The 12266-nt window shown below is 40.0% G+C and overlaps 1 protein-coding gene across 1 annotated transcript in view; it reads right to left on the reverse strand.

The window, feature by feature from the left end:
• Positions 1-12266, reverse strand: part of COTL1 (coactosin like F-actin binding protein 1) — a 326745-nt gene that overhangs the window by 199897 nt on the left and 114582 nt on the right. The gene's annotated exons all lie outside the window — the stretch shown is intronic.

The raw sequence follows: 12266 nt of genomic DNA on the forward strand, positions 1-12266 counted from the left end.
CTCTGTTTTGAAGAGAGTTTCTTAAATAGGAGCAAATCAACCTCAATCTAGGACAAAAAGTAATAACATCTAACTCCTAATAAAATCAAAGGTATGAAATGATATATAGGGTTCCTTGCCTGAGCAGGGAGTTGGACTAGAAGGACCTCCAAGGTCCCTTTCAACATTATTATTATTATTATTATTATTATTATTATTATTATTATTATTATTATTATTATTATTATTATTATTATTATTATTCATTGCACAGTCAGCCAGATGTTCAGACTGGATTTGGCATTTTTGTCTACCTATCGAGTCCTTACCAAGGACCTGGGATAGGCAGATGTGGATGTTGGATGGTATTACAGATCTTGTCGCAGGATGGAAGCAGTTCCTAGTAAGGCTGCCTTTTGCAATTGACTAATGGCGAATTTGTCAATGCCGATGATGGTGTTCCAGTGGTGCTCCAGTTGTTTTGGGATTGCACCCAAGGCGCCTATTACTATTGGTGCCACCCTTGCTTGCCTTTGCCACAGTCTTTCTATTTCTATTTGTAGGTCTTTGTATTTTGTTATTTTCTCCAGTTCTTTCTCGTCTATTCTGCTGTCTCCAGGCACTGCCATGTCCACTATCCAGACTTTTTTATCTTTCTTATCGACAATTGTTAAGTCTGGGGTGTTATGTTGCAGGTTCTTGTCTGGTTGAATTCTGAAGTCCCAGAGCAGTTTAACTTTATCATTTTCTATGACTTTCTCTATTTTATGATCCCACCAGTTCTTGCTTACAGGAAAATAATATTTCTTGCAGATTATTATTATTATCAGTCCCTTCCAACGCTGTTATTCTGTTCTATTCTAAATGTCCACCGCTGATTGGCATGCTGTTAATTTCAGAGCAGAGATTTTGATGATGGTTGATTGGGCTACAAGTTCTCAATCCAGAAGAATTTTGGGATCTATTTTCACAGCTCAATTGCAAACCCTCTTTTATTCAGTTGGTCAAAGAGCTGTACCTGTCTGTTTCTGCAAATTGGACTTCCATTGAAGGGACCGAAGAATGAACATTTGGGTGTTTTCCAGTTGGCTTCAAGCTTTCCCAGGAACAATTCCTATATCCTAGCCTCAGCCCAAAAATTAGGATTTTAAGTCAAGAACGTCCTGTAATTCTTTGCTTTAGAACAGGAGGGGTGGGTCCAACCTTGACAACTTTAAGACCTGGACATTTCAACTCCCAGAATTCCACAGCCATGCTTGAGGTCCACAAGTCTTAAAGTTGCCAAGTTTGGTCACCCCTGCTTTAGAACAAATATTAGATGAATTGTTGTTATAAGATGATATCAGCATTCATAACTTGGTTTAATGGTTTTACGTTTAGCAAAGCAGGAGCAGGACCAGCATAACACACTGGGCTAAGTCATGTTTAGCAACTATGCATTTCAACAAATGTTGCAAACTCAGGCAGTTGGGTTTAATTTTCCAACCACGGTCATTACAGCAAGTACAAACACACCCAACATTTGGCAGTGCAACACACAGGAATTACACAGTCGTAGTAACAGATCAGTCTCAGCTTATGGGAAGGAGAGAAAGAAAAAGACATCAAGAGAAAAAGAAAAAAGAAATTAGATTCCTTCTAGGCTCTTTACGAGCCAAATCCACTCCTTTTAGCCTTGCTTTCCGTTGACTACAAGTTCGAAAACATCAAGGGATGGCCCTCAAGCATTCATTGCAGCCATCCAGTCTTCAGCAGGAGATATTACAAAAGGCTCAAGAAGAGATGCTAAAATTAGCTGCTCCCTGGAAGGAAAAAAAAAGTTTCCCCAAACAATTTTGTGGCAATATTGTCTCTCATTAGCAGTCTATTCATTATTAATCCTGTAGTGCTGAAAATAACTTAATTGATTTCATCTGTCATGGGGTAACCGAAGAAGCTGACTGCATAATTCTCTTCAGTGATTTTGCTTGCTAATTGTTTCTGAGATAATCCAAGCATGTTTTAAAGAAAACACGGGTGAGTGGGTGGGTGGGTGGCAGTACGTGTGACTGCCTCTTGTGTTTCTAGACAGAACTGAGTATTGACTTCCTCAGGGCTAATTCATTATTTCATTTTTGTAAAATCAGATCGCAGGGATCTTGATGGCACCTGCGTGAGAAGTTCCATATTTTTACGTTCCATCTTATATTTACATGTTTTTCCCCTCCGAAGGAGCATCTGAAATCTGCTTCCTTAGGACAAATGGTGCGTGAAACTACTTTCGGGAAAGTCATTCCGAATTTGAACCGCCTTCGAAAATGCTTCTGTAATTTAAATAGAGAAATATTCGCAATGGAAGAATAACAGAATTAGAGTTAGAAGGGATCGCGGAGGTCTTCCTAGTCCAACCCACCTGCTCAAGCAGGAGACCCCATACCATTTCAGACCAATGGATGTCCAGTCTCTTCTTAAAAGCCTCCAGTGATGGAGCATCCACAACTTTTGAAGGCAAGCCATTCCACTGGTTAATTGTTCTCATTGTTGGGAAATTTCTCCTTACTTTCAGGTTGCTTCTCTCCTTGTTTAGTTTCTATCCTTGGCTTGTTGTCCTGCCTTCAGGGGATTTGAGATTGTTTCAAGAAGCTTTGGAGGAGTGGATGGTGAAAGCGGCAGAAGTTGCTGAGATGCCTACGTTGGATTTGATTTCCAAAAAAAGCACTTTCGGGTGTGTGGGGAGGGGGAAATGTACTCCTTGTCTGCAACTGTTTAAAGCAGCTATGTCCTGTTTAGGGAATAGACACCTATAGCCACACAATCCCAAGAAAAGACACAACTGCTTTAAAAAGCTGCAAACGCAAGCTAGCTTCGTACCTATTTTGGAACCAAATCTCTAATGGTGCGTAGCTTTCCTGGAGGGTAATCATATTCATTTAAAACATAGTAACGCATTGTGAACAAAATCAAATGCAGGTCTTGTCCTGCCATAACCCTGCTTAACAAAAGCCAAATTCAGTCCTCCAAAAATTATAGGTAATCCTTGACTTATGGCCATAACTGAGCCCAAAATTTGTGTTGCTATGCAAGACAGTTGCTTTGCTCCATTTAACAACATTTCTTGCCACAGTTGTTTAGTTGTTAGGGACACAGTTATTAAGTGAATCTGGCTTCCCCAATGACTTTGGTTGTCAGAAGATCACAAAAGGGGATCATGTGACCCTGGGACACTGCATCTGTCATAAACACAAGTCTCATAAAGACAAGTGTCTGAATTTTGATCATGTGACCCTGGGGATGATGCAATGGTTGTAAGTGTGAAAAACAGTCATAACTCACTTTTTTCAGTGCCATTGTAACATTAAATGAACTGCTGTAAATCACGGATTACCTGCATAATCCTGGACGGTGACCAAAAAAAAGTTTTCCTTGGCTATCCTTAGTTACGCTTCTGAATGTATCTACATTTTATTTTACAGCAAGATCAAGATACAAATCGCTTAGAAAAATGGAAGATTTAATCTATTACTCTGCATTATGCTTTATCTGTCAGAGTGTGAATGCATCTAACTGTTTAATGAATACATTCTGAAAGCATTCAGATCCCACCGAAGTGCACATTTTTATGAATCCATCAGACAGTGATAAATTGAAATGAATACAGCATATTATCAATTAAAATCAAAAGATCAGCAAAGCTAGAGTTGGCTCTTTCAGCGCGCTATTTGTTCCTCCAAGCCCCGCTCGTTATTTTTCTGTCTTGAGAGTGAATTGCTGGAATTTCTTCAGATACGTTTTATTGTTGTTATTCACTGATACATTTGAACTGATCTTTTCTAAATATGCATGCTGGAAAGTGTTTTATTATTAAGATATTGGGAGGAGGAGGAGGTCAAGCAATTAATCTGAAATATTCCCTAGTAGAAGCAACGTATTCATTGGGCTTTGGAAACAGTCAAATTGAGATTATTTTTCTTTATTTAGGTGAGGAAAATTAACATACTGTTGAAAGATAATCCATTAGGCAAAGCATAAGCTTCATTTAGATGCAGCTTTGCAACATTTTTAAGCGAAGCAGGGGACTCAATACTCCTTGTAGTTTCTAGCCAATATTATCAAAATGGCTTCTAACCATCTCAGTCTAGACCAGTGTTTTTTTAACTAGCGACTTTAAGATGTCTGGATGTCAATTCCCAGAATTCTACTGGGTGGGGAATTCTGGGAGTTGAAGTCCATACCTCTTAAAGTTGCCAAGGGTGAAAACTTTGGTCAAGACAAGGAACTTGGAATTTCCATCAAATACTAATTAAGAGTCTGGGGTCAACCAAGTTTGGCTCAAGATTGCCACCTGGTGCTAGACGGGCCCCCTTAACTGCTTTTAATCTTACTTGTTAACACGTCTTGACAAGCCAAACCTGGAACCAGATTTTGAAACTGCAGGCAATATAAGATAGAGAACGTATTTAGGAATTGCATTCAATTAGATCAGGGGTGTGCAAACTTGGCCCTTTTATGACTTGTGGACTTCAACTCCCAGAATTCCTCAGCCAGGCAGACTCAGCGAGTTGAAGTCCACAAGTCATAAAAGGGCCAAGTTTGAAGACCCCTGAATTAGACAGCTAGATAGATGTAATATGGAACTTTACGAAATCTGAGCAAGAGGGTTGACAGATCAGAAGCAAATATCTTGGGATAGTTGCTCTGATTTGCACAATTATAGTTTCCTTATTTTTAAAAATTACTTTCTTCCTGTACTGATTTCCTTTCTCCCCTCCTTCCTTTCTGTCAGCCTAAATTTTATTGTGTTCAGGAGCAAAATTTGTTTTTCTTCTTCCTTCCCCACTCAAAGGACTTCCTTTGATTTTCTTTAATGGAAGATGACTAATTGGAATACATTAAAGGCAAAAGGATTGCTGGAAGCTGCTGGGTTTTTCATTTCTTCAAATTAAAACATTTTCCCTTTTTTATCTATCTGTCTGTCTGTCTATCTATCTGTCATCTATCATCTATCTACCTATATATTTCTATCATCTGTTATCTATTATCTATCATCTATGTATGTATCTATCATCTCTCTATCTAATCTGATAGATCTGATAAAACTGTTTTCAAAAGTAGCACGAGGAAGTATACGTTTGCAAGAAATGTATAGAAAATACAGTTTTTATGTATCTTTTAGCCACCGGTATCACCAAGTTGAGATGGGCAGCCTGTTAAATGTTGTCTGTCTATCATCTGTCTGTCTGTCTATCTGTCTATATCTATCTATCTATCTATCTATCTATCTATCTATCTATCTATCTATCATCTATCTATCTATCTATCTATCTATCTATCTATCTATCTATCTATCATCTATCTATCTATCTATCTATCTATCTATCATCTTTCTATCATCTATCTATCTATCATCTCTGAAATTCTCATTATGTTTATCTGTTTGTCTGTTCCATCAAGTTTATTCCTGAATATCTCCTCTCTGATCAGCTGTTTTAACCCTTGAAATGATGCAATTAGTTCACTCCCAATGCAGAATTCAATCTCCTCTCTTTAGAACATGGGTGTCAAACTGCCGACCCATGGGCCGGTTGCATCATACGGAGGCCGTACCCATCCCAGCTCCGGCAATGCAAAAAAAGTTGTGATACGTCGCAACACGTCACGTGATACGGTAAGTTTGACACCCATGCTTTCGAAGCTGTGGCCTTCTAGATGTTGCGAACGACCATATTCAGAAGCCTAGATCATATTTCTGTTTCACAGCAATACAACTGCTTTACAACAGGCTCCAAATGGCAACAGTGCCATCTAATGCTAATCTGTGCTGGTGGTTTTGCATTGCTGAATTATTACACATTATTAATTTTCTCAAAGTTGTTCACAAATATTTTCCCTGTTCTAAAAAATGTCCATGGCCACACTCACTCAAGGGGGACCTCCAAAGGTAATTTTTGGCTATTCGCTTTTAGAAGCAGATGTGAAATCATCAAGATTTCACAGCAGCTCCAAAATATTGCCATTCACTATTACTGGGAATTCATTTAGTCTATTACTATACAGTGCTTCTTGACCTCAGCAGCTTACAAGAGGTGTGGGCTTCAACCCCCAGAATTCCCCCAGCCAGCTGTGGAATTCTGGGAGTTGACGTCCACACATCTTAAAAAGTTGCTGAGGTCGAGAAATGCTGTCTACTAAAACAAAAAACAGGTACCTGAGTAGGGTTGTGGGCATCCTTGATGTGTGAAAAAGAATATTGTGTCTCTAGATTTTAAATCATAACAGTGCGAACCTATGGGAACAGAAAATGTATGGAACCTCTTGCCAATTGTTTCCTAGCCTTTGTGAAATGTTTTGCAACCAGTTATTACTCAATTTGGATGGCATGGAATTCACTTTTGAAACATATTACAAAAGAGGAGCATTTGAAACAACATGACTTGGTGCTTATGGATCCAAAATAAACCCTCTTGATCGTCTCGAAAATAAGGTTCCAAATTTTTGTGGGTCAGTTCTAGGCGGACACCCACCATTCTCTAAATCTTTTCTTTTGATTCGTAAGAGGAAATCACCTCTTCCCCTACTTACATTCAAGAACTGATTGTAGGGACTCTGTTTGGATGGTGGACATCAATAGATGGGTCAAGATGGCATTTCAAAGCATTGCAATTTGCTAGATGGAGACCTTTCTGTTGCTTTTAGAGAGGTAGATTAAAGCTAACGGGGGGGGGGAAATATCTCTTAAAAGTCCAGAATCAAAAAGGAAAGTCATAAATTCTCTCGTTAGAAAGTTTGAGTGGACCCTTAATCATCTAGTTATTTGTTCTGCAGGAATCCATCAACAGGACAGTATCCTTGGGTGAGACTTAGGTGGCACTGAAGCCCACATTCAAATGTTTTGGGCCAATTTTGAGTTCTTCAAAATTCTTCAACAAATGAGATATTATCCAAAAAAAACAAAGGGAAAAATGGAGAAGAATCAGGACAGTTATTTCAACCAGCTCCAAGTCATAAATGTGAATCAGTTGCCAAGTGTCCGAATTTCGATCCTGGGACCACGGGGATTCTGCAATGATGTGAAAAATGGTCATGAGTCACGTTTTCCAGTACTGTTGCAACTTCAAGCAGTCACTAAACGAATTAAGATGAAGACTACCTGTACAGGAAACAGAATTCTGCTTTCCTGTGTCATGTTAATGTTAGCAAAGTTTTGTTCTTCTTTTTCTAGTTCTCTTCAAAGTGCAAAAGCATGGTGTATAAAGTCAACTGTGGAAGAATTTAGTGGGCATTAAATAAGTCCCCGGGAAGATTATGGAGAGCAGTTATGATTCCTTCATAAAGCTCTGAATCCTAAGAGGTTCTGTTAAACACTTCCTGGCTCTTTCCACTTCCTTGAAACACAACCACCACTGAGATGAAGCCTCGTGGTTCGAATTCCTAAATCATTTACAAGTCTATATGTCTTTAACTTGCTCTTGGCAATGTAGGCATGCAAGTTAGAGCTAAGCTATAGGATGAGCTGATAATTAATCCCCAATCCCCGATAACATTTAGTTTTAAAGCAGGCTGCACACGTGATGGATGAGGAGCTGGTAATAAAAGCTCAAGGACGGCATGTTGACCAGTAGCAAACTCTACATTGCTGGAAAGCAGGATGACTGCCTGTAGCATTGATACTGCAGGAAAGAGAGCAGTCTAGTGGAGATGAGAGTTTCTGTTGTGACACAGCACAACATATATAGAGCAATTGTGAGTTGATGCCCTGATTTTTCAGGATGTATTTCAGCACCAGGGATAGCACCCTATTGAGGAGGGGTGTTGCTCCACTGGGTCATAAATGAATCTTTGCAGTGCATGGTGGGACACACAATCAGCCACCTGCTTAAATTGGATTTGGCATATTTATCCACCTAGCGAGTCCTTCTCAAGGACCTGGGAAAGGTGGGCTTTGTCATTGGAGGGTGCTAAAGGTTAAAGGTTGCAGACTGTAAGCTGTTCCAAGTAAAACTGCCTTATTGTTATTATAGTATGATTCCCTGTCTCACAGTTAAGATTCTCCACTTTATCTCAGGCAGCCAATATGAAGCCAAGTTGCTTCTCAGAAAAGTAATGGCACACAATCCTTAAGTGCGAATAAGATACAAAAATAAGATAAAATTCAGGGTCTGCAATCTGTAATTGTAGATGCTGTGCACCAGAGGGCGTTATCGGATCTAAAACTGGATTTACGTTTCAAATCCCAAAACATGAGAAGCACCAAGCAGGGGACGGTTAAATAAGGAGACAGCAGCAGATGATCCTTTTTGCCAACCCACTAACTACCTTAGTTACTAAGTAATGGAGAGAAATGCAGAATGGACCTGGCTCAACATCCAAATGGAAAGCTGATATAAAACGATAGTAATATATTACCCTCAAAGGAAAAGACACGTGCTTCCTGCAGCCCACAGAACAGGACCTCTGCTTTCTCTCTCATCAGAGAAAGGAAGGGTGGGGGACCCCTGTCCAGCTAGGAATCTACTGGAGTAAAGGTTAAACCTTTCTCCGAATGCTGAAGACCTGATGCAAATCAACGAGTATCTCTACAGATGGATGGATTTATAATTGGCTTTTGGAAGCGGCCACATGATGGGAATCCATGGCAGGATATTATTGGACGAGTAAATCTGTCTTCTCCTTGGCTCTACGGAGGCCGTGAGATGCCTTACCGAGCTGAATGCTAACGAAGCCGTTAGCTTGCTGACATTTAAAAATGAAATTAGAAAGAATAAATCTCCAGGTGCCTTTGGCAGGGAATACGGCACACTCCGGGCTTGTATTAGCATCTAGGCCTGACACCTGCTTTATCCAGAGGCTATGTTTCCTGGAAGGAGGGGGTCCTGCAAATTGGAGAGGGGGAGGGAACAATACTGCATCCGGTTTTCGTCACCACGATGTAAAAAAGATGTTGAGACTCTAGAAAGAGTGCAGAGAAGAACAACAAAGGAGATCAGGGGACTGGAGGCTAAAACAAGGAACGGTTGCTGGAATTGGGTATGTCTAGTTTAATGAAGAGAAGGACGAGGGGGGACATGATAGCAGTCTTCCAATATCTCAGGGGCTGCCCCAAAGAAGAGGGAGTCAAGCTATTCTCCAAAGCACCTGAAAGCAGGACAAGAAGCAATGGATGGAAACTAACCAAGGAGAGAAGTAACCTAGAACTAAGGAGAAACTTCCTGACAGTTAGAACAATTAGCCAGTGGAACAACCTGCCTCCAGAAGCTGTGGGTGCTCCAACACTGGAGGTTTTCAAGAAGAGATTGGACAACCATTTGTCTGAAATGGTATAGGGTTTCCTGCCTGAGCAGGGGTTGGACTAGAAGACCTCCAAGGTCCCTTCCAACTTTATTATAATAACCTGTGGGAATATTTCAGAAATGAAGAGGTCAAGGGGGAAGGCTTCCTGCTATGACTCCTCTAGCATAATTGATCTGCACAGGTCTATAAAAAATGCAAAGCCTATATCCCTAAGACATTGCTGATGTTAGTGTATTTCCACTGCACACAACCAATTTTTTGGCTGCAAACTGTAAAAACAATGCTTTGCAGTTCCCGCATGGTCTTTAAACAGAAAAATCTAATACCCTAAAGATCGAACAATATCTTTTTTTTTCTTTTTACCCTTGGGGGAAAAATGGGGGTTTTTTGAGAAAGAGCTTTTGTATTGAGAATAAATCATAATTTATTTATTTATTTTTGGAGCAGAACACAATAAATTTCTTGGGTTGTGTAAAATACCCATTAGTAACAAATAAGTGATTAATTGGGTAGCCTTTGAATGCGGATCCCCATCCGTGCAGAACTTAAATCTTTATACATGTTTCGAAAGTACCCAAAATATACTGCAATATTTCATCTTGTCATAATATCACCCGAAAAGGTCATTTGGGGGTCTTAAGAAGTATTCTTTAGTGTTTGGATACAAGGAGGAGATCCAGGTATAACTGCCAACGGTGGCTTTTGCAGTTGAGTCTTCTCTATTAATAAAACTTTCTGTGCATCAGCGGTTTAAACCAAGGTTTCAAGATTCTGCTGATGAAAAAGTATATTGGGGTTATTTTTCTCCTTGTTAGGGAAAATTTTGGATTTTATCAATACTGTCCGTTGGAACAAATTACAAATGGTCACTTAGCAAGCATTCCAAGTTACAACGGACCCCCCAAAAAGGGGACTTGCAACCAAGAACCAAAGTTTTGATGGTCCTCCATCCATGATGACATTACCATACTTTGGGTGCTTGGCAATGGGGCCACATTCATGGATGATGGCAGTGTCCTATGGTCACATGACAGTATTTTATGACGATTTGGCCCCCAACTGCCACTCACTTCTGGTTTTCATCAAAACCGCACCCACAGTCAACCATGAGTTTGAGTAACAACTCGTGTGTTTATGACCATCACAAAAAAGGGTCATAAAATTGGGTTGGTCACGTATCCAACTCATTTTACAACCATTGCAACTTACAACCGTAATTGGCAGGCTCCGTTAAAGTCAGAACTTGAGGATTTCCTGTAATTTATTTTGAGCAATTCGGTATTTAAACTTCCAGCTTTCCAAGAAAAGATTGAAACTGATCATCAAATGGTGATTGGACTATCAATATTCTGCTGCTTCTGAAATTACTCTTAGAGAAGAAGAGGGTTTACTGCTGTTTACCTCGTTTGCTGCCACTTTTTAAGGGCAAGTGCCCTTCTCCTGGCAAGCTTTAATGAAGCTCCCCAAATTCTCAGCAAAACCTTTAGCAGGGTTGTCCCAAAGGATCTTTTCCAATAGGCAACCAGGGCTTTCTCAATTTTTTTTCCCTTGAAAACATTTTGCTTCTCATCCAAGAAGCTTCTTCAGTTTTGCAGAATGATTCTGTAAAATGAACTGCTGAAGACACTTCTTGGATGAGAAGTGAAACATTTTCAAGGGGAAAAAACAAAACAAGAAAGGTCTAGTTTTCCTTTTGGAAATGAAAAAAAAAAGCTCCTTTGGAACAACCATGACCTGGATGACTGAGAATCTCCATGGACTCCAGCATGGCTATGCACAGAAACCAAATTGCAATAGCAAGCAACTGCCATACATTTCATTTCCACACATGGACATATAGGAATGCTTTTACACACACACACACACACACAAACTCCAAAAACTAGAAAAAGCTGTCCAAAAATATTTTGCTTACTTTGCAAGTTAGCATTGGCCATCCAGATGCTTCAGGGAAGCTCAGAAGCAGATGGAAAAGCAAAATCTTCCTGTCGTTTGTCCAGAGCCGCTAACGTTAAGTGCCTCTAAAGTTTTGATAGATCCTGAAGGCACCAATTCCCCTTTTCCAGCTATTAAAGCCTGCAGTGATTGGTCCTGAGGGAAGTATAACTTAATTGTGCGGTAAATGAAGTGCTTCATTTTTTTCAGCCCAAACCTGCCACCAAACCAACACAAGTGCATCAAGCAAACTGGGACAGATACTCCAATTACATCACCTGCGCCGGTAATAGACAAATACTTAAGTGCCATTTCAGCAATTTATTTAGACATGTTTAACAGCAGGGTCAAAAAGATCTAAGGCTGGTTTTACAAGGTATTATTTTAAACCATCTTCTTCTGCCTTTCTTGTAACACAACTACGATGACTTCACTGACCAGTTGAAAAACGAGTATTCAGAGAACACCAAACATCACAAGTGGCATGTTTTTTTAAAAAATAAATGGATCTTACGGTTAAAAGTGCCACTCTTCAGCGGTGACTGAATGGGTTAAGTTTCCACTAACTCTAAGAGCACCGAAGAATTGTCTTTCTCTTTTTACTCTGCTCCATTAAGAAACATTCAGCGGAAATCTTCCAGTGAGAGAGAGGAAAAAAAGTTTATTTTGCAGGCAGCTGCTTCCATCCGTATCGGAAGAGCTTTTTCAAAAGCCAAACGGGCACCTGGTGTTGGCTGTTTATCCCTGTAACGTTTTTCCCATGCAACCCAGGAAATTTGCTTTTCACATTTCTCATAGAGCAGACCCATAAATATACAGGAGCAGGTTGGGCTTAGGGACACAAGGTTTTTTTCTATATTTTTGCGCAATTGAGCGCAAGATATGGCAAACTCTTTTGTTCAGCTGCTGCTGGTGTATGAGGGAACAAACCACACCAGAGGGCATAAAAGAAGCAAAGAGCCAAACCTGGAATGAAGAACGGAGTCCCGAATCAGGGAAAATGTCTACAGTATTTCCACCCCAGCAAGGGATAACTGTTCATTTTTTTAATGGTCCTTCCATGCCCCCCCCCAATAAAATCCTGG

The sequence above is a fragment of the Vipera ursinii genome (assembly GCF_947247035.1).
Source record: "Vipera ursinii genome assembly, chromosome: 10".
NCBI lineage: Eukaryota > Metazoa > Chordata > Lepidosauria > Squamata > Viperidae > Vipera > Vipera ursinii.